The 20,582-nt window shown below is 31.5% G+C and overlaps 1 protein-coding gene and 1 long non-coding RNA gene across 10 annotated transcripts in view; one reads left to right on the top strand and one right to left on the bottom strand.

Annotated features, from left to right (window-relative positions):
* Positions 1-20,582, bottom strand: part of LOC144842732 (uncharacterized) — a 173,360-nt gene that overhangs the window by 12,310 nt on the left and 140,468 nt on the right. The gene's annotated exons all lie outside the window — the stretch shown is intronic.
* Positions 1-20,582, top strand: part of LOC144842664 (muscleblind-like protein 1) — a 179,460-nt gene that overhangs the window by 30,321 nt on the left and 128,557 nt on the right. For 6 of the 9 annotated variants that reach the window (XM_078699170.1, XM_078699172.1, XM_078699173.1 and 3 more), the window contains one exon: positions 13,897-13,937. The gene's annotated coding sequence lies outside the window, so the exon portion shown is untranslated. Of the gene's footprint in view, positions 1-5,258; positions 5,287-9,551; positions 9,724-13,896; positions 13,938-20,582 lie in introns of those variants that run through there. The other 3 variants (XM_078699169.1, XM_078699166.1, XM_078699168.1) reach the window with 2 other exon arrangements.

The following is a 20,582-nucleotide window of genomic DNA, read 5'->3' as shown; positions in this document are numbered from 1 at the left end:
AATTGACCAATGACAACCGACAGTTTGAATAATCCATTGTTGCGCTTTCGTCCTTGTGTTGCGTCTCTAGTGGCAACAACATTAAGCATTACCTAAAGCAAGGACTTGTCAAGCTTAAGGGACATGGCAAGACCCAGAAAAAATCCAAAAGAACTATTTCAATCAGAAAACAAAATTGTTACAGCCTTCACCATGGTAGGATAAAACATTATTTATTTTTACATAAAATGCAGTTTGTTACCTTAAATTAGATCAAAAAAACCTAGGAAACGTGTCTTTAAGTTTTCATTTTTTCTATTTCTGGTTTGTGAATGAATACTGCCCCCTATATATTCATTAAACTGATTCCTAATATTATAGGAAAATAGTGTTGTGCTAAAATAGCCAAAATATAACATCATGAAATTAATTGACTTACAGTTCCTCATAAAGTACTGTTGCTTTAGTTTCGCTACTTAAAAAAATCATTTTACTTTGCATAATAAATTAAATTTTCTCTACTACGAAAACAATCAATTTATTTTTAAACAATACTCTATGCAAATAAAGTGGTCTTCTTCATTGTCTGTGTCCAATGGTTTGCACAGGTAGCTACTCCGAGGAATGTACAATTTTGTAGTCGGTTCACCAGTATGCAGCAATCAATACAGTAAACGTGAAGCAGGCATGCATGCTCTCGTATGATATGCTTCTTTAACATGCTAAAATACTTCTGCTTACAATAAGCAGAACAAGTCGCTCAATACCTGTATTGATTGGAGAGTCAATCGAAGTCTTTTGCCTATGTATCATATTTGCTCTATCCTTCTATCAGCATTCCCCATAGAATTCTACCCTGTATTTATCATAGGTGTGTGAAAGTCTTTAATAAGTAATTTGAATTAACAGTACAAATAAATCACTGTTCCCGTAATCATGAAATCAAAAGCATTCAAAATTAAACACTTTCCAATTATTTTTCTATTGATCTTAAGATGCACGTTAATTTCTTGATTTATTATATAAAATATACATTCCATCTAATTCCCCATCTACTCTACTTGTGATAGCTGCTTCACATAAATATAACAACATCTAAAATTAATTGTCTAGTTGGGAACATATACTACCAAAGATACCTGTACCGTTTGGATTATTTTAGGATCATTTCAGGGAACATATCACAAAATTAAAGGTTCTTCCTCATTTATAAATAATGTTTCTAATGAATCTATTCATTTTTGGAAATTCAAATTTCCTCTTTCAATATTTTCATTCATATATGAACATATGAATAATGATATTTTATATATTGATTTTGAGAAATTTATCTTAATAAACAAATATGCACATTGTTTAGTTTGTTGATTTGTAGCATTACTTTTCGTAACAGATATTAATATACCTGGCCAGTAGAACTTACCATGGTCTTGGTAAAACTAACCACACTGGCTAAAAAGTCCAACCCAAACGTGGGAGTCAGGTTTAACACATGACTTTCACCATGCGAGTCAATCATAGTTTTACATCACAGTTACATTTTAGTAAAACCATGGTTGCGTGAAAATATCCAAGTGTGAATGGTCAAATTTCATGATCATTAGGTAAAGTTACTAGACTAAAACAAGACTAAAGCTGCTTTCACATTGCGCCCAGATTCTTTCTGGTGCCCTCGGAAAATTATCGTGGAAAATGGGTTCAGTGGTAAAGCATAGTACTGTTCACACCAAATTCGTATGATTTGAATTCGTACCTAATTCGGAATCCGAGTTCGGTGCGATGGATCAAGAAGCCATTTGTTTGCTAAAATCATAAATTTGTTTTCTTTTGACTAATCAACAGTGAGCATGAATTTTCTCACTTGACAACTGATAACCGGATTCGTGCTCGATAAAAAAAAGTGCGCTCAATGCCCGTAACATATTCCTCAGGGTGCCGGACTGAATCCGGACGCAATGTAAAAGCAGCTTTAAGGGTTAGGTTGATAACTAATTCAGTCTACTAGATGTTAAGGGGAAAAATTCACTAAATTAATTTCCTCTTTAATGGGTCAACACTCATTTAAGTTATTATAGTTATTAAAGTCACTTTATTAGATTAGAATGACTGAATTTTATCAACCACATTATTTATTACCTATTTTTAACAATAAAGTGTGAAGCAATAGTTTACAAACAATCTAAATAACATTATTAGTAACTGTCAAAAACAGCTGTTACCAGAATAATATGCAACTATATTAAATAAGGTGTTTTGGACATAAACAGTGCATTTTCACATGATTTTATGGATGTAATTTAGTCTGTGGTTAGAGGTTAATTGCTAGTCTATAAAAAGACATTTGCAGAATATATTAAGGATGTAGGGTGAGGGTTTATGATTGTTTCAGGTTTTTATGATATGAATCAAATGTTGAAAGTAAACTTTACACTCATGGGAAATCTGAAATATAAGTGAATGCAAATTGTAGATAAATATCGTCTAGCAGGCAGATCCAGTAAGGGGATTCAAGGGGTGTGCATTGTCTACATTTAACATGATTTTGTTCATATAAAATTGCAATTTTGAACGTAACTTCACATTATTTATTTTGTTCATATAAAATTGCAATTTTGAACGAACTACAGTGTACATTATTGTCCCTCCCCCTTAAAAATTATTTTTAAAACAATGTTGTTGTTGTTGAATGTCATTTTAATGACACTAATAGTTTCCACTTAGACAAAACCATTGATTAAGAACAATGATTCCCTTTAAGGAAAAAAATAAAATTGTAAAACCCATTGTCTGGAAGTCATCATTTTATAAATTTTTTTTTAAATTAATGAAATCTTTTATTTTTAATAATGTTAACTTAACTACACAATGACCTATTCAAAGTAATTTTGAGTAATTATCCATTTCTAAGTGTAATTTTTCATTATGTCATAATTTTAAATGGTTTATAAAGAATCTCTTTATATAAATTATTTTTTGACAATCCAAAAGAAATAAATTGTGGCTACTATGTGTATAACAAATGTTATGCAACATGCATCACATTTAACAATGTTTATTTAACATACATCACATTCAATGTGATCAGTTCCATTATAATTGATGGTCATCAAAATATCATTACTCCCTATATATCAACCAAGCACAAATTTTGAATGCATTCAGATATTATATAGGCCAGGGACAGGTCAGTAACCCGTAAAGGGAGCTAGACTGCAAGCAAGGCCCAAGTCTACAACTATTCTGATAGGGTGCGTTTATACAACACGGTATTACGATTTAATGTATAACTTCAGCCTCAGCCCCTACAACACGCTAAAATTAAAGACGTGTTCAAATTTAGGGTGTTGTATAAACACAGCCATAGATGGCCTACTGTGGATAAGAAAGTACAAGACAAGAAATGAAATGCTTACATTGATGTACATGAAATCTAAATTGACATTATCGATCGATAGCATAGTTCCCTTGAATATGGTGCCTCCTGAGTAGGGTGCCTCCTGAGTAGGGTTCCTCCTGAATAGGGGTTAGTTGTAGCGTTTGCTCCTTGTTTGTGTCCCCTTAATAGTCGTGTCCCCTGAATAGGTATCCAAAAGGAGGGGTTCTTCTATACTTTTTTTTAAATATGCATGTTGGGATATAAAGCTTTCTGTTCTGAAGTCCCAGTCCTAAAAATGTCTGGATGAGACATGACATTTTCATATTTGTGTTCATCAGATGTCGTGTTGCCATCTCCTATCAAGTGATTGACGTTGACAGACTGTCAATCAACATGTCTGCCTGCTTCAAAGACGCCTTATCAATCCATATTATCAAATTCAATTACTTTTTTAACTTTTAAGTACTTCCTGTCCTAACAATACTTAACTGTAGGATACTTGTCTGATTAGGTTTTCATCAACTGTTCTTATTTTTTCTGTTAGACCAGTTGAATCCTTACCTGTCATGTTTATCATTAAGCAAACTGATCGAGTTATGACCCGTTTCTGCTGCAAAAAATATACTGTATATTGTTGTGCATGTGTAATAATATTCGTTCTTATATAGCGCTTTTGCACATGCGTTTAAGAGTTTTTATCTATGCTATGAATTTGAACAATACCATGGTCTAAAGGTAATTTTATATTATAGTACGCGGTATATTTGTAAAAGTTATTACAGTATTTATTTAAAACCATCTCTCGAACGTTTAATGTATAATTTATAAATGTGAAAGAAGAATTTTTAATTAGCTCAAAATCACCATGCGCACCACGCCCATCAAATGTTTTCATGACCGAATTCTTGCGTTACATCCATTCTACCAAAAGAGACATTCTCTGCTGGTCAACACATCATGGCTTGGCAAATTACAACTTTACATGCCTATTGGGAACTTTAGCCACGTTAAATTTGCCATTCATTAACTCTAGTAAACATAACGATGCGATAAGTGTAATTAATGTGTACGTGCACTGGCCATGACATATTTTTTTCCACTTGTCGAACCATCTCCCACAATTCTGCATTCATTCATTCATGAGTATTACCTTAATGAAAATTTACTTTTTGAATTTCATAACTCTGGATATTTATATTGTTCTTTTTTTTTTTTTTTTAAATGTTATGTTATGAAAATTGTTTTTTCAATTAATTGGAAAAATAAAATTTCACAATGGGTCTGTTTCTGCTGACATTTTTTTTAATGGCTTTTAAGAAACCGTCATGTTGCAACTTATATTTTAGTCAAAATAAAGCCGTTTTTTTCATTAGTGGTCATTCGTGGTTGGTTGTGTAATGAAATCATTATTATCCAGAGAATAGTCGAATGTTCGCACCAGTCAGTGACCTCCTGAAGTGAGATCAAATTGTGTTGCAGCCAATCCACAGAAACTGATTTTTACAATCGAGATACCAATCATTTTTTTAAACTGGTTTATTGTCAGTAGTGCCATTTCTAGTGTCAGAAAAAAATATATTTCTATAAATATAATACAGATTAGAAATGCTTTATAAACATAGCCATCAAGTACCTCTTATCTTGACGACCTATATATTTAACCTCTAAAACCCCTTTTTGTAGATGTCCCTAATTCTGCAATGCGTTCATTCAACCATGTTACACATTTAGACACTCCTGAGTAACCTATCATCCTACAACATTATATTTACTGTAGACTCCCTCAGAGAATACAATAAATACGCACCTGATTGGTCAGTTTTTTAAACAGTGTTTAAGGGAATGTTACGGCCTGGAAGCCGTGTTTCCTGTTTCTAGCCTAATCTTAGCTTCCTAGTAATTGGGTTGGTATGTATGAACCACATGGTAAGGTAAGCTACCATAGATAGTGTTCATCGTCAATATTCTAAACAGTTTAATTTTAATAATCTATTTACAAATTGTGTGTATGTTTGTCAAATATCATTATCATCATTAAAGATCAATTAGTTATAAAAGTTAGTCACAAAACAGCTAGGTCTGTGCAAATTTACACAGGCCTATTTTTATATTACATAAAACACCTATTTGTTGAAATGTCTTCTACATGCTATGTAATGTTCATTTTGTTAATACAGTACATTAATTTCATAATGAGGATTTTGATTTGTGACGACCTCGGTCCTACGTGTTGTCATCTGAACGTGGAAATCAAGACATTTTGGCCCAGGGGCAGTTCGTCTCTCATTCCCATTCCTACCTTCCCTTAGGTCTGTGTTAGACAATTCACCCTGAAAATTTCGAAGAAACATTCCGAAGACCGTACATATTGACTAGAAGATAAGTTTGATACCCAGGCTCTCTTATCCTTGTTCTTTTAATGCAATGTGGAACATACAAGCTATTACACACTCTTTTTTCTATCGGAGTTAAATTGCTGATTAAAATTATATCTTCTGATATAGGCCTACCCTGAAAGTTAAATGATCGTTAGGATGTTCGGTTCAGCTTAAGCGTGCATAGAATGAAGTTTACTCTAGTATCATGTAAACACATCTATATTTATTTATAATCAATCATATCATTTTTTTTCCAAAACAAAATCTATTGTCAAAAAACCAGATGAGATCAGACCCGTCATGAAAATTATATGATCAACGTCTCTTGATTTGTACTATGATTTTTAACGTGATTTATTTGCCTTCTCTCTTGAGATTTCCAAGTAATCTCATCACTGCTTTGAATAGTCGTGTGTCGAATTTGTTCTGTGCTGGATTTTAATATATTGTGTAAATAATGCCTGTAATTTGTTTATTGGAAAGACAGTAGTAAGAGCTGGAGGGATACTGTTCTCACCAGCTTTTATATCTAAATTTTATATCTAGAGTCTCGGCAGATTTTATTTAGATTCTGGTTGGACAATCAGAGATTCCAAGTTTTAAAACTGGCTGAAGTGAGACCATGCCAAACAGTAATAACTTTTAAGACTCTTCTTATTTTGAAATTTTCCATTTTGTGCATTGTATCCATACACAATTTTCAGACTTGGTAGGTTTTAACAATTTGCATCTCTCCATTTACAAGAGGTTTATCTATAGAAAACTTAACTGTTGATCCTGATCCTGATTATGTTTTTCAAGGGGCATTATTTATTATTAGGTGATCATTTAGAATAAAATGATCACCTATTGTTATTGTATAAAATCTTTATTGGTTTTCCGCAACGAAGTTGCAGGAAAACCTCTTGTGATTGTACGAAATCATCAACTTTTTATTTATCTTCTTTCTTTCTGTATGATTTTTGTGTATCGCTTTTCTCTGAAACTTGCAAACATAACATTTTGTGAACTATGTTAACATTTTGACATTTATGTAACGTCGTCAAGCGAAGCTTTTCATGATGTTTACAATTGCGCAACGTGACGTACGCGCGATTTAACGATTTTCTCGTATTTAACATAGGTCAAAAACCAAATAACATTTTATATTGAAACTTTGCACAAATTTAATTTATATCATGCGCTAACTTTCTGTTGAACAAAAATTGCGTGTTTTACACAAAGTTACGCGCGCACGCGCATTTAAAATTTAAAAATGCGCAAAATTAATTTCTAATCAACTTTCTACGCGTTTCATGTCGTTTTAAGCATGTAAAAAATTCCCACGTGTGCGCAAATTTTTACGTGTGCGGTGCGCACGTAGCATTAAAAAATATTTTTTTCGCGTGATTTATGTTTTTCCAGCCTTTTCTAGTAATTTTACCAACTTTTAAACAATTTCGACTTAAAGTAACGTCATACGAGCACGTGGAATTGGACAATTTGCGCGAGTTTTTGTTGAAAAGGTTAAAAAATTCGTCAAAATTATGCCTTTTTTTAAACAGTCGTAATTTCTAAACTGCACGGTCAACTTTTTGTGGATGACATTTTCTGGAAGTTAATGAGTTGTAGATATCGGATCATGTATTAATATGGCTAACCGGACATTGTGACGTCATCGTATGGCCATGCTAATATAAAATTTAGGATTTTTGTATCTTTCGTCATAGCTCATCACATTTAATAGAGCGCATCTCCACTTATCCGTTTTCCATTTTCACCCAAATTTTGATATTGTCTAGTTATTTTTTTTCTTTTTATTGTTTCTGTACACTATTTTGTGTAACAATTATCTCAAAAAGTTTAATGTCAATGATTACAAAAATTTCAGAATATCTTTCAAATAATATAACTTAATCCTAATAAGCTTTCCAGCGTGATCACTCATCCGTGACGACATTTATACGCCATTTTGCGAAATCACATTATCAATCATATCTCCATAATTCATTATCTTATATTAATGAAATTCACTACACGTAAACTTCAGATCAAGGGTAAAAATATTAGCAAATAAAAACGCACGCGCACGTAGGTTCATGCGCGTGATATCGCGCGTTAAAAATTTAAAACGCTCAAAATTAAGTTTTGATCAATTTAGAGCATGAATTAGGCCATTTGCGTGTTTCAAAAAATTACTGCGCAAAAATGCGTGTTTGCGCGCGCGATACTTAAAAAGCGTAAAAAATATGAATTTTTTTTACAAATCTCATTCTACTCACCATCCTTAGTACATTCACCAAATTTGAGTCAGTTCCGACTTAAAATAACGCTATACGAGCACGTTAAAAATGACAAAATGCGCACATTAATTTTACAAAAGTTCTGAAAATGGTGAAAAATAGGTCTTTTTTAAAATGAAAATAATTCTTCAGAATGCAAGATGACCCCCGATTTTTTTAACTTATTCTGGAAGCCATTGAGTTGTAGATATGAATTCATGTACACATTTTACGTACAAAATGTTTTGACGTCATCAAATGGCCACTTGAATTTAAAAATTAGGATTTGTTATCTTTTTGTGTAGATTATCACATTTAACAGAGCGCATCTTGGTTATGTGTGCTCGAATTTCGCACAACTTTCAGTATGTGCTTGCTTAATTAATTATCTTTATCATGAGTTGACACTATCTTCATTTTAATGACGTCATCACGCGTAAAAACTTGAATAACGTAGGCCGTGTAATTTCACCTTCGCAGTAAATTTGAATATCTTACAGCTCTTCAGAATTGAAGGTTACCTTGATGATTATAATTTATTATGAAAGCTGATGAAATGTAGATATTAATTCATATAAAAATTAAGCCTATCGGATGTTGTGACGTTAACATATGGCCAGTTGAAGTGAAAAAGTAGTTTTTTCATATTTTTCGTCAAAGTTATACACAATTCAAAGAACGCGCACAGCGCTTCTACGTGCCAAATTTTTTTCCAAATCTTATATTTTTTTCCTCAATTAATTATCTTTCGAAATTTTCATCTTAAAGTTTAGTTTGATAACGTCATCATGCCAAAAAATTAGAACATGTGTGTCCCGTAATTTCACCTATATGCTACACTGTATATAGATATACAGTATATACTGTACATATTGTATATGGCATATAGGCACAACTCAGCACTATAAGCATATAATAGGATGGCATACATCAACATTTTCCGATCGTATGTTAACGTACGTTAATTAATTTCTGTAAAATGATAAAAATGATCACCTATAATTCGTCAAAGTGACGAATTAAATTCTAGTTATTAATATATATTTACACTACAGTATTTCGTATAGAATTAAGAAATGTTTTTGTAAATTTGCACATTTCTTTCTACTGTACTATTAATATGATTACTCTGCAATTGGAGAGTAATCATATGTGGCACATGCAACCGAAATCGGACATAAGTCGACGCATTTGTAGATTTGTAGAAACAGCCAAAAACATTAAAAAGCTGAAAAATTACATTTTTTTATTTTTACAGAAAATGATAGCTGAAACAATATTTATTTACATTACCTTGGTGTTTTTCTATTTTGAGACAAATAAATAGATACATTTTAACATTTTGTGTAGTATGTTGGTTAAAAAGACAAGAACCATGGAGTCTTATTTCATAAATCGCAAAACTAGTAAAACGATAACACATTGGAACAATATTATATCTAACTAATGATGGTAGCACATTGGTATTTCCTTGTAGGCTATTAAAGTGTAGTGATTTGGGATTTTCCCTTTTTTAACCCTTATATATTCAAGAAAGTCATTCAAGTGTTGTTTGCTCAAAATTTCCATTATATTTATTGTGATTCATAGAACACACATCTCATTATACCCTGCTAGAGCTGTTTGTTCTTTTCTGCAAATTTTCCAGTAGTATTTTTGCAGCTTTTAATATTTTTCCCGCAGTAAATCAAATTTTAAAATTGATTTTGCTTAAAATAGATGCTATTCTGTAAGTATAGTATTTTAACTTATTTATTAGTTTCTTGTCTTTTCAAGTCTTAGGGTATGTTCAGAATCACAGCATTAAGTTTGTTATCTAACGCAAGGTGTACGGTAATCTGTGGCGTTAAAAGGTGTTCAGACACAACAAAAAACACTGATCATCAGATCTAAGCAGATACAACTATGGATACATTCATTTTTAGTTTTAACTTATATAATATACTGATTTTTGTCTTACCACTTAGAATATAGTATTTTTAAACAATTTATGAAAATCATATTCTTGATTCCAACTATGTACTGTTCTTTAGAATTGAAAAGTAAACCTGAAAATATATTTGATTAATTTAAAATCACTGAGTCACAGATTAGCGTTATTAAATCTGCCCTGGGATGCCAGCTTTATTAACGCCACATGCTAGACATAACAACTGTCTAACAGTAATCCGTGGCCTAGTTCAGACACAAAAATATGTACGCCGCGTACATAATGCTATCCTAATGCTGTGAGTCTGAACATACCTTTAGAGTCTTTTTAAGTATTAAAGATGGAAGTCTTCCGGCTAAAACCGAAAAGTTGGCACGTATGTTGGAATACTTTATACCATCATACAAAAACAATTCCATTTGTTGTAGCGGATACAAAAAATCACAAATCAATACCAAGCACATGGCCTGTGCAAAAAACTGCATACAATCAACCTTTGAACAATGAATCTAACCTAGTCAATTTACAGAGGGGAGATTTTACATGGGGAGAGGGGGTTTATGTTCAACGAAAGTGGCAACATATTGTCACGCTACTGTTGGTCTCTAGTTTGAAATACGCACTTCAGGTAAAAGGGTTCGTTAAAAACCTTGAATGTTTCAACTATTTCCAAAAATGAAATGTGTCCTTTTCAGACTTCTTCAATAAAATGTTGATAATTTCTGATATATTTTTAATTCATTCATTCTGACTTTATTAAATTTAGGCCTCTGGCCCATAGTTTTTGATAAACTTTTACTATACATAGTGGTGGATTCAGGATTTTTAAATAGGGTGGGCACAGGGCCTAAAAATAGTGAAATGAAGGGCTAAGCTTAATTTGATGTCCTATCTTTTGCATTACAATTTGCTCATGGTACATTAGTTTTATAAAATTAAGTCGTTCTCTAAAAAATATATCTGAAATTATAAGCATGATAGATATATTTGGATAAATTATTAATGGTTTTTATGTCCCATGAAACCATTAGAAGGCAGAATTTAAAAGTGTTTTTATTTCTATAAATTAAGGTATACATTATTTTTTTTAATTCAATATATCCTTTCCAATTCATAAATATAAATCTATTGCTTCCTGTTCTCTGTTGATTCAGTTGCCATTTGTTTACTAATTTCTCTCAATTTTAATGAATGTACATGAGAGATACATAGAATGTAACTGTAGGCTAAAGTGATTAGACTTGCTCTTTTGACTTTAGAGTGTTGCCCTTTGGCTAGGAAATGTCTTAATGTCTAAGAAAAAATCTTCAACTATACAGTTTAATTAACGTGAGGCCTTAAACCTATGGGCAAAAAAAAATGTTTAAAATGTTGCAACCTCTGACATCCTTTTTTAGTTTAGTGACAGATTTATTATAATTTGTAGATACACTACCTTTAAAGCAAATGACATGTTAGGTATATATTTTTTACAGTTGTTTCATAATTAGTATCCATATTTCATAAAACATTATGAAAATATCTGGATTACTAAAACTGTATCTGGAAAGTACACCAATTTTGTTTGGATTTCTAATGATAAAACTTCAAAATGATGTCATATTTAATTAATCAAGCCTGCCATGACAACAGTTTAAATGGATTTTGACTGATTTTTTAGTCTAAGCAGGCTAATTGCTGAAACTGCTTATAAAGATAAAATAAAGGTGACCATTATTGAATTGGTTACATATTCATAGGTTACATATTCATAAATGAAATATTTAGTTTGTTAAATCATAATCAGATATTCTTTGGTATATATTTTTTTGATAAGGTCATTCATGTATTTTAAGACTTTAAGGAATTGAATTTGTAATTCGAACTAGAACTAAAGTTTATTTTAAGAATAGTAATTTACTACACAGTAACACAAAAAAGTAGGCCTAATAAAGTTGTTTATCCAATCAGATTTGACACCACTGATCATGAAGCAGAGGTTGCATCTTGCCAGGGACATCAACTTCTTGGTCTCATCTCATTTTTCATCTTCGCCATTTACCCATTAACACTAAACCATAATTATACGTTAAAATAAGATACATTCTTGAAAAAGACAGACATGTGAGCTCAAGATAATTGAAAGTATTGACTGGAATGGGTTCAGTCCTTCACAATTATGTTTCACTTCATGAACTGATTGAAACTTGATCCCCTTTCTTAAAATCCTATTACTAAGGATTTTCTTCTTTTTTATTGATGTCTGGAAAATGTAATTATACTATCTTTCATATTCCATAATAATAACTAAGTACATCAAGAAGAAAAACCAGTATTTCATTTTCATAGATTACACCTCTTAATGTCCCAAACGCAATGGACTTTCTTTGATAAAACTAACCAGGAGAATGGTTAATTTCACTAAATTCAGTGCAAACGATAACTTTCTCTTGGTTCAGTTACTGCTTGCTGTTCAAGAAAGTTTAACTTCCTAAGGTGTCTGTGATGCAGAACACCAATGTAAAATATTACGACACATTGAAAGTTTTATCGTTATCCAGTAAAACCAAACTGGAAAAAAACTATGAGAAAGTTGAATATCTTTTTTAGTCTTATTGGAATATACTCCAAAAACAACTCTTGATCCAAAAAATGTCGGGCTCAACTTGATTTAGGGATAGATAGCTAGATTTATTTTTAGCGCAAAGGATCACCAAATGGTCATTTTGTTTTGTGGAGTTCTCATCTTTCCCAGTCTGCATGAAAGAATTGAAAATTAATATATTTATCTAAATAAAATTGTTTCATTTTTTGGTATATACACTACAGTAATTATATAGTGTATCTACTGCTATTAATTTCAGAAGAACTTCAGGGTGACACTTTCTCATGATAATAAACAAAGGGCAATATTATATGTTTTATCAATATAGCCAACCACTATTCAGAGGACACTTTGTTGGTTTCCGAAGTTGTCTTTTTATTAGGAATTCTACTGTAGACCTATATTAATTTATTTGGTTGTTTTTTTTTTTACATTTTTATTTCCGTTATACCTAAATTGAATTTGAACATTTGACTTCCCAACAACATAAACAAGAGACTCTTCTGTTATCGCATTCAAACAGCTGTCCTGAAAAGTATATTTTAAGATATATTTTTTAGACATATTAACATTTCTCCAATTAAATATTGCTTTTGGACAAATTTCATATAATTATATTCCATTGATTCCAATAGATTTACTGTTTAATATTTAATGAATTTATAAATAGCATCTTATAAGAGTTTCTTTAATCAATATTTAAAAGTGTTTAATAGTTAGCATTTATTTAGAGAATGTATTTAATAATACAAAAGCTCTTTGATTAAAGTATGAGATACATTTAAATTGGAGTATATAATATTAAAAGTATTTAAGAGTATATGTTTGATATTATAAGTATTTAAGAGTATGTTTAATATTAAAATATATTAAAGCAAATACTGTAGTATCTTTAATCAATATTCTTTATTGGTCCATAACTGGAAATTTGAATACATTAAAACAATTATCTGTAATTGAACATATATTTAATTTGAAAGATCTATAATTGGAGAAAGAATATATTTGACAATATTACTTTTTTGAACTTTGAAATATGTTTAGCTTCACTTTTAATTTTTGTAAGATTACAATTAAGGTTGATGAATGGACGCAGATCCCAAAGTAGATTAAGTGTCTGTGGAAAGCAATGTTAGAATATAATTAATAACTTCTTATTTTATAAACTCGGTAATTGAATTTGCAAGGTGGATTAAATCCTATCAACAGAAAATGTACGAAGGAAATTAAACATGTTCTACATAAACCCGACTAATTTATCAATTAACGAGCAAGTTTTATTGAACCTAGACTGGTCTAAAAACGTTTAATCTGTAGTAATCATTTATTATTATCGACTAAGTTTCAGAAATCTAGTTTCTTTATGTATTTAATTCATTTTCTTACAGCTTTCTCTAGCTGAAGTGCAAAACGATTCACTAGCATCAATGTAAGTACAATATCATTTTTAACTTACTCTTTTATCAATTCATGCTTAAACTTCTAAATATAAATCATTGTTTGCATCCATATTTATACTGAAAATATTTTTGAGGGTTCAGAGGCAGATTTAGAAGGGGAGGGCACAGCAGTCGTGTGTACCCCTTCTATATTTCACCTTATACAGACTTCATTTTTTCTGTGCATTTTGCTCCCTTACAGTACTGTACAGTAAACCCCTCAATTCCATGGCATGGGCCTTAGCGGGTAGCCAGACTAGTCAAAGTTTATTTAGGCCTTAACAAATAGAAATGTGCAGGTTACATAAATCTTGAAAAATCTGTACACAGTTTATTTCATATGGGCAGTGGCTGGAGGCCTCAGGCATCAGCCAGTGAGTGCTCATAGCCGTTAGGCCACTGCATACAGTATCTCAAAAGATATGCCACTTGACCATGTCAACAGATGTAATAATTTATTTATGTTATAACTTGTGTGAAGAAATTATTTATCTATTAATTGCTGGAGATTTGTGTAACACCTCAGATCCCAGTTGTGTTTATACTGGCTGCAAAATGGTCAATTATTGAATCATTTATTACTTTTCTGTTTAATAGTGTTCACAATTTCACAGCCATTTAAGTATTGTTGTGAGGTGTTTTTCCGAATGATTGTACAATCCAAACGATACTGGGTATGATCACCTAGCGTTCATGTTCACAACTAATCATTCATAAAAGTACTGATGAAGAAGTCAATCTGGGGTGACTATAGCATGGACCCCTATAGACCTGACTTTCTTTGACTTTTAAATTAGAGAAGTTTTGAATTAATTGTTAGAATAGCCTTTTAAAAAATGTTAAAACTTTTTTTTTTAAAGCTTATGAAATGAAAACTATATTGGCAGAAAAACAAAAACAAGCCCTATCTCTTCTACTAAAAAATGCCGTAACATCTGTCATATTATTAAGGCCTTGCGGTTACTGCTCCATAAGAAAGACATTAAGTAGAAACGCAAAAAATACAATACCAGAAGTATGCCCAGTGTGGGCTTACAATATTATTATTAAGATATTTTTTAGTTTAAGGAATAATAATATTTTTCTCTATTCAATTGAGGGTAAAGATGGCCAAAAATAGAAAGAACATTTAAATTTGAACTCTGTTGCAAATTATATTAAATTCAATATTTTGATTTTGTCAAAATGCAAAGTATGAATTTCCTGAGTTTCTAGTGTAGGAAATTGATTAACAATTCAACGTCATTTAAGTAAATTAGAATATCTAGGACATTCTATTCTTAACTTGACCTTGTCTGCGACAATAGTAGCACATTGTTTTCCTGTCTTGTGAGTGAGGGGACTCGCTTAAATCACAACAAAATTAAAATGTTGATTACCTTTTTTATTACAGTATTATACTACAGTATAAGTTTTGATATTGTTTTTATTGATGATCTATTGAAGAATCTTATACAAATTCAATACAACACTTCCTTTGGAAACATTCATACTGTATTCAGTCCATGTAACAAACAAGATGAAATAACACTAAGAGGTAACCCTTATTCAAGGGACACTCCTATTGATATGGTTGTTTAGCTTTATACCCTTTCATAACTAACCCTTCAATAATTACTTTACTGTGTGGTTTTAAGAATTAAGACTCATGTGTCCCAAAAAATGTCTGATTCATCTTCTCCTGAATTTGATGTTTTTTTCACAAAGTTGAGAATATATGTCTATAGGCCTAATGTGAAAAGTGAAAAAGCTAACCAAACAACACTATTTCTAAAATGTCTGTTGTTAAGGCTTTGGTGTAGCACTTTTGACTACTTCTTAGCTACGGCTATGTTCAGACTCGTAGCGTTATGTACGCGTCATACATATTTTTGTGTCTAAACTAGTGATAGATAACAAACCTAATGCTGTGAGCCTGAACATACCCTTAGGCAGTAACACCCTCCCGCACCACCAGTCAATAATCATTTGTTAGTATTTAGCATATTATAATGTTCAAATTAGGTCACCACAGGGCTTATCAACAAAGCACATTTTTATTTCCTTATTTAATTACAGTTTCGTTTTTTCCAACATTCTAAACAAACAATATTTTTGTATAGCTTCATTGGATGGAAGACAATTGTACGTTGTAATTAAACATTAACCCTTCCTTATTTTTACTTGAAGATGTTAAAAGAGTTTCATTTTAAATTAAATTTGTTTGAAGTTCCTCTTTCATTTTCATATTGTAGTCTCTGTAACAAAGACTTGTTTAATTAAAATGTATTGTGTTACTATTTTTTTTCTAGGATATTAATACAGGTAAATAGTGTCTTAGTCATCATTTTGATTTATAACACACCTGGGTGTATCCATGCCATTTGATTGGTTAATCTCTTATCACATGGTGTATCACAGTTGAACGACTATTAAGGTACAGTACATATTCAGAACATCAACAAAGTGTCCCCTTAATGGGGAAGTCCCCTAAATAGGGGTTTCTCCTAAATATTGGTTAGCCGTTCACTTGTTAAAGCATATCTTTTTCTGCTTTGTTTGTTTCATGGAAATTGTTCTCTAAAAGAAGAGAAAACAAGACATAATGTAACCGATGCAACATATAAAATTCCCTTCCAGTAATTGTGCTTTCCCCATCTATGTGAAATCAAACCTGTTTGGTTGCGTCAACGTTGGTTGCTGCATAGACCATGACTTGTTCAATCTGCGTATATGCTATGTTTCTCTTGTGCATTTTTGTTTTACGCTGTTGCGTGAAATCTTAATTGATTTCCTATGGCGACTGTTTGCAGAACTGTTATATCGGTCGGTTCCCACTTGTGATTTAATACGCACAACACTTTCCGTCAATACTACGCTTTGTTACTTTGCATCACTAAATGTGGGAACTACGCTTAGGGATGTCCCCAGAATAGGTATGTCCCAAAGTAAGGGTTTTTCTACTGTAGTTTTATTACATGAAAAGATCTATTAATTGTTCTATTGCATGGCACCTTTTTGTAATGGAATGTGATTGTGTTAAGTGCCTTGAAAGAAGTCCAGATAAAGTCATACACAATTTGGTACTTGAGTAAAATCCAAGTTAATGTTGTGTATAAAACAAATAATCAACAAACTGTACTCCATCTAGGGAAAAAGAAGCCCTACAGTCGGTTACTTGAGTCATGAATCTGAAAGAATAAATTAGCTTCATAATGTAAAATGTAAATTAAATATTTTAAAAAACTTATATTTACTTTATGATAAATTAATATTCGGTAATGTTATAATAAATATTTACAAATGATATTGTAAATAATGTATTATTCACAAAAGGAAGCAGGTATTAAAACCAGTTTACTCGTGCATTACAATGTTTGTGTAAAGATTTTAGGACTACCCCTGTGGGCTTTCTCAATATTTGTACAATGATCAGTCTAAAGCTGTTACTAACGCTTGACTTGTTATCAGGGTTCTACCTTATCAAGCGACTGGAAGACTGTAGACAGTCTCAGGTACGATAATGTATGTTTACTTAATGAAGAATGCATCTTGGAAAACGAGATAAAATATGTATACGTAGGCCTAGAATGATGTACCACTATGTCACTCATGAGAACCTTATATCATCAAAGAAAGCCTTGTCAACAGATCTTGTATTAATTCAGTGACGTATCCAGAAGAGGTATTTTAAACCTGCACTTTTATACATTTTAGATGTATGAGAATGATTTTAGGTACGGGTGTCAGATACTGACTATTCTACAAATTTTATTTCAACATCATAAATTTCTTTCAATTATAAAACAGGATTATCAAGCCAATATTTTTAGTAAACACTTAGTACCTCCCACATGGTTTAATGTTTTATTTAAACCTTTATCAATCAATAGTTAAATTGTGGTTTCATAAAATTGTCATGCATACAATACAAAATGAACGTGGCTACAAGTTTTAGTAGGAAAAAACAAATAGTGTATGACCGAGTATGGTCCTAGCTGTTCTGGATATGTATTTGTGGACAAATTAGGGAAAGTGGGATTTAATATTAGCCTAAATTATGGGGTGGGATTATATTCGAGCATGACCTAAACTAGCCACGTTTTTTTTGTGCAATAATTAGTATTATTATACAGTTTCAACAGATAGCGAGAAACTTTTAGGAGGATGTGCAGAAATTGTTAAAACGAATCAAAAGTTGTTAAGTACTGTATGAGTGGAGCAATCAACTCTATGTAAGGCATGTGGTCAAAGGTCCCTAGAATAATAGAATGATTTAGGTTAACAGCAACAACATACTTTTACAACTACAATTAAACTATTTATTTTTGCAAAATAAAATAATTATTTTCCTTTAGAATATCCTCCCTTCCCCTCTGTTACATGCACCTGACTTTTAACCTACCGAAAATGCATGGTTGGTATAAAAGGTCGGAAAATCCTTAATAGTGTAAACATTTTACTCAAACAACAGTACAGTATCATTGTAAAGTTTTAAAACTATAGACTGAGGCCTGTATATTGCACCCTAGAGATATTATAGTGAACTATAATATCTCTATGATTGCACTATGTCTGAGAGTTTATGGAATAAATTAGAAAGTCAATGGAAAGTCCAATAGGTAATAGAAAGTATATGAATTGCCAATAGCTTATAATTACACTGTATGATTTATATTATATTAAGATTATCTATAATCTTTTGTATTATACAATACTAAAATAGATGTTTAATAATTGTTGTTTAATAATTGTTAAAGATAAAAACATTAATTTTTAACAATTGTTAAAAATAAACATGTTTTCATCAGTAATTAATGAGAAATTAATGATATTATAATGTGTGTAATTCTTGATAACTTTAAAAGGTAAAGAGTATTGTACTTGAATCAGTCCAGTAGATACAACACGTCTAGCCATAGATTACTCTACTTTAATTAGATTAAATGGTTAGGCGCAGTTTCTAATTTATTCTGGCAGATCTTGGTGGACAACATTGCTTCCTTCCAGAGAACACTGTTAAAAATGTAAATAATAATAACTATGTTATAATAAAAATAAATCTGTCGCACGACATTCTTTTTTTTCTTTTTTTCTGGGTGACCTTTTCAAACTGTGTTCCCAGACAGACAAGTATGAGATCCATGATTAGCAATGCTCTTTTAGAATAGTGTTTCAGGTTCTTTATCAAGCACATGTGAAAAGTATGTACACAGGACCAATGGCTTTAAGTTTCCTTCAAAGGACAGATCAATGCGAGTAGTTTTAGCAGTAAAATGTCTTGGCTAATGATAGAAGAAATATAGTACGGACAATGGCGTAACGGCTATGAGTGGTCACTGGCTAAACCCAGGGGTCCTGGAGCTTACAGGGTCCCCTGAGCAGCGCGCAGAATAAAAATTGCACTTGGCCTCCAGCATTGGGTCCCTAAACCAAGAGCTTCATGCCTCTGCGTTATGGCACTGGTACGAATAGGTCTTGAACATATGCCTCTAGCACATTCTAGTCTGATGCCGCTTTAAACCATACTGCTCTCTCCCCCGTTGATCAGACAAGACAGGCTGTATAGAAAATACCATGAAGAATTTTCCTCCATGAAAATAGGCTACTACGTAATGAAATCTGAACAACAAAAGATTGTAACTGTTAGATATTGTGTGGACTTTATCTTGTGCATAATTTGTATACTGAGTATTATAGTACTGTACTTAACCAAGATAAAACTGATCTTTGAAAAAGGAATCAATTTGTTTTACTTAAAAGACTAATCTTATGTGTATTATCTAGTAATCTTAACTTTACAGATAAGTTAAATAAATGTTGATATGTCTGTTGTAGTCAATTAGACTGAAATGTATTTAGTTGTGAATAATCTTTCCCTGATCATATTGGCAAGCTCCCCACAGAGGTAGAAGCATATACCACGAAAAAATCTTATCCCTACGAAAATAATTTTGATTGACAGTGAACCATTCAAATCTTTTAATCCATTTTCTCATAAAATAACATTTTTTAACAATTAGAATTTTCTTCAGCCCACAATTTGAAAAAGCCCTCCATTTGTATAATGTGTTTACTCAGGCGCTTAATTCATTTAGCTTTAGATTTTTAGCCGATCACAAACCATGTATTAAGGACATTTACTGAATTAGTATGTTGAAGCATTCAACTTTTAAATAAAAAGAAGGAAAAGTCTTTTTAGGAGAGCTTAATTATTATTGTCTCTTTGACATCTTTAGTTTTGGGGTTTTTTACCACTGAGACTTCTTCATTTATAAAAAAAATTAATTTAGTTTAAATCAGAAACAAAAGGTTTCTCACTAGGGTGAACATTACTCTAAAATGTGGTAATGTTATTATCGTCCTCAAGCTTATTCAGATAGGCCATTCTACACCATGTTTTTTCCGGCTTGTTTATTTTTTTAAAATATTGAATGGATTATTCAAATGGTACCTGTATGTGCTATTGTTTGTTAACTTGTTTGAATATGAACAATACAGATATACTTTTATTTTATTTGAACTGAGTCATTGATGGGAATATCCAGGTATGAATAGCCTTTGATAATATTCATAAAAATAGTCATTATTGTTAAGATACGATACTTTTCATCAAACAAAGGGGTTGGAGAACTACTTCAGGTATAAGCTAGACA

Source organism: Antedon bifida, chromosome 5, assembly GCF_963402885.1.
Source record: "Antedon bifida chromosome 5, ecAntBifi1.1, whole genome shotgun sequence".
NCBI classification, from domain to species: Eukaryota; Metazoa; Echinodermata; class Crinoidea; order Comatulida; family Antedonidae; genus Antedon; species Antedon bifida.
Note: the sequence above shows the minus strand (reverse complement) of the source record. Positions and strands in the feature narration are given on the sequence as shown.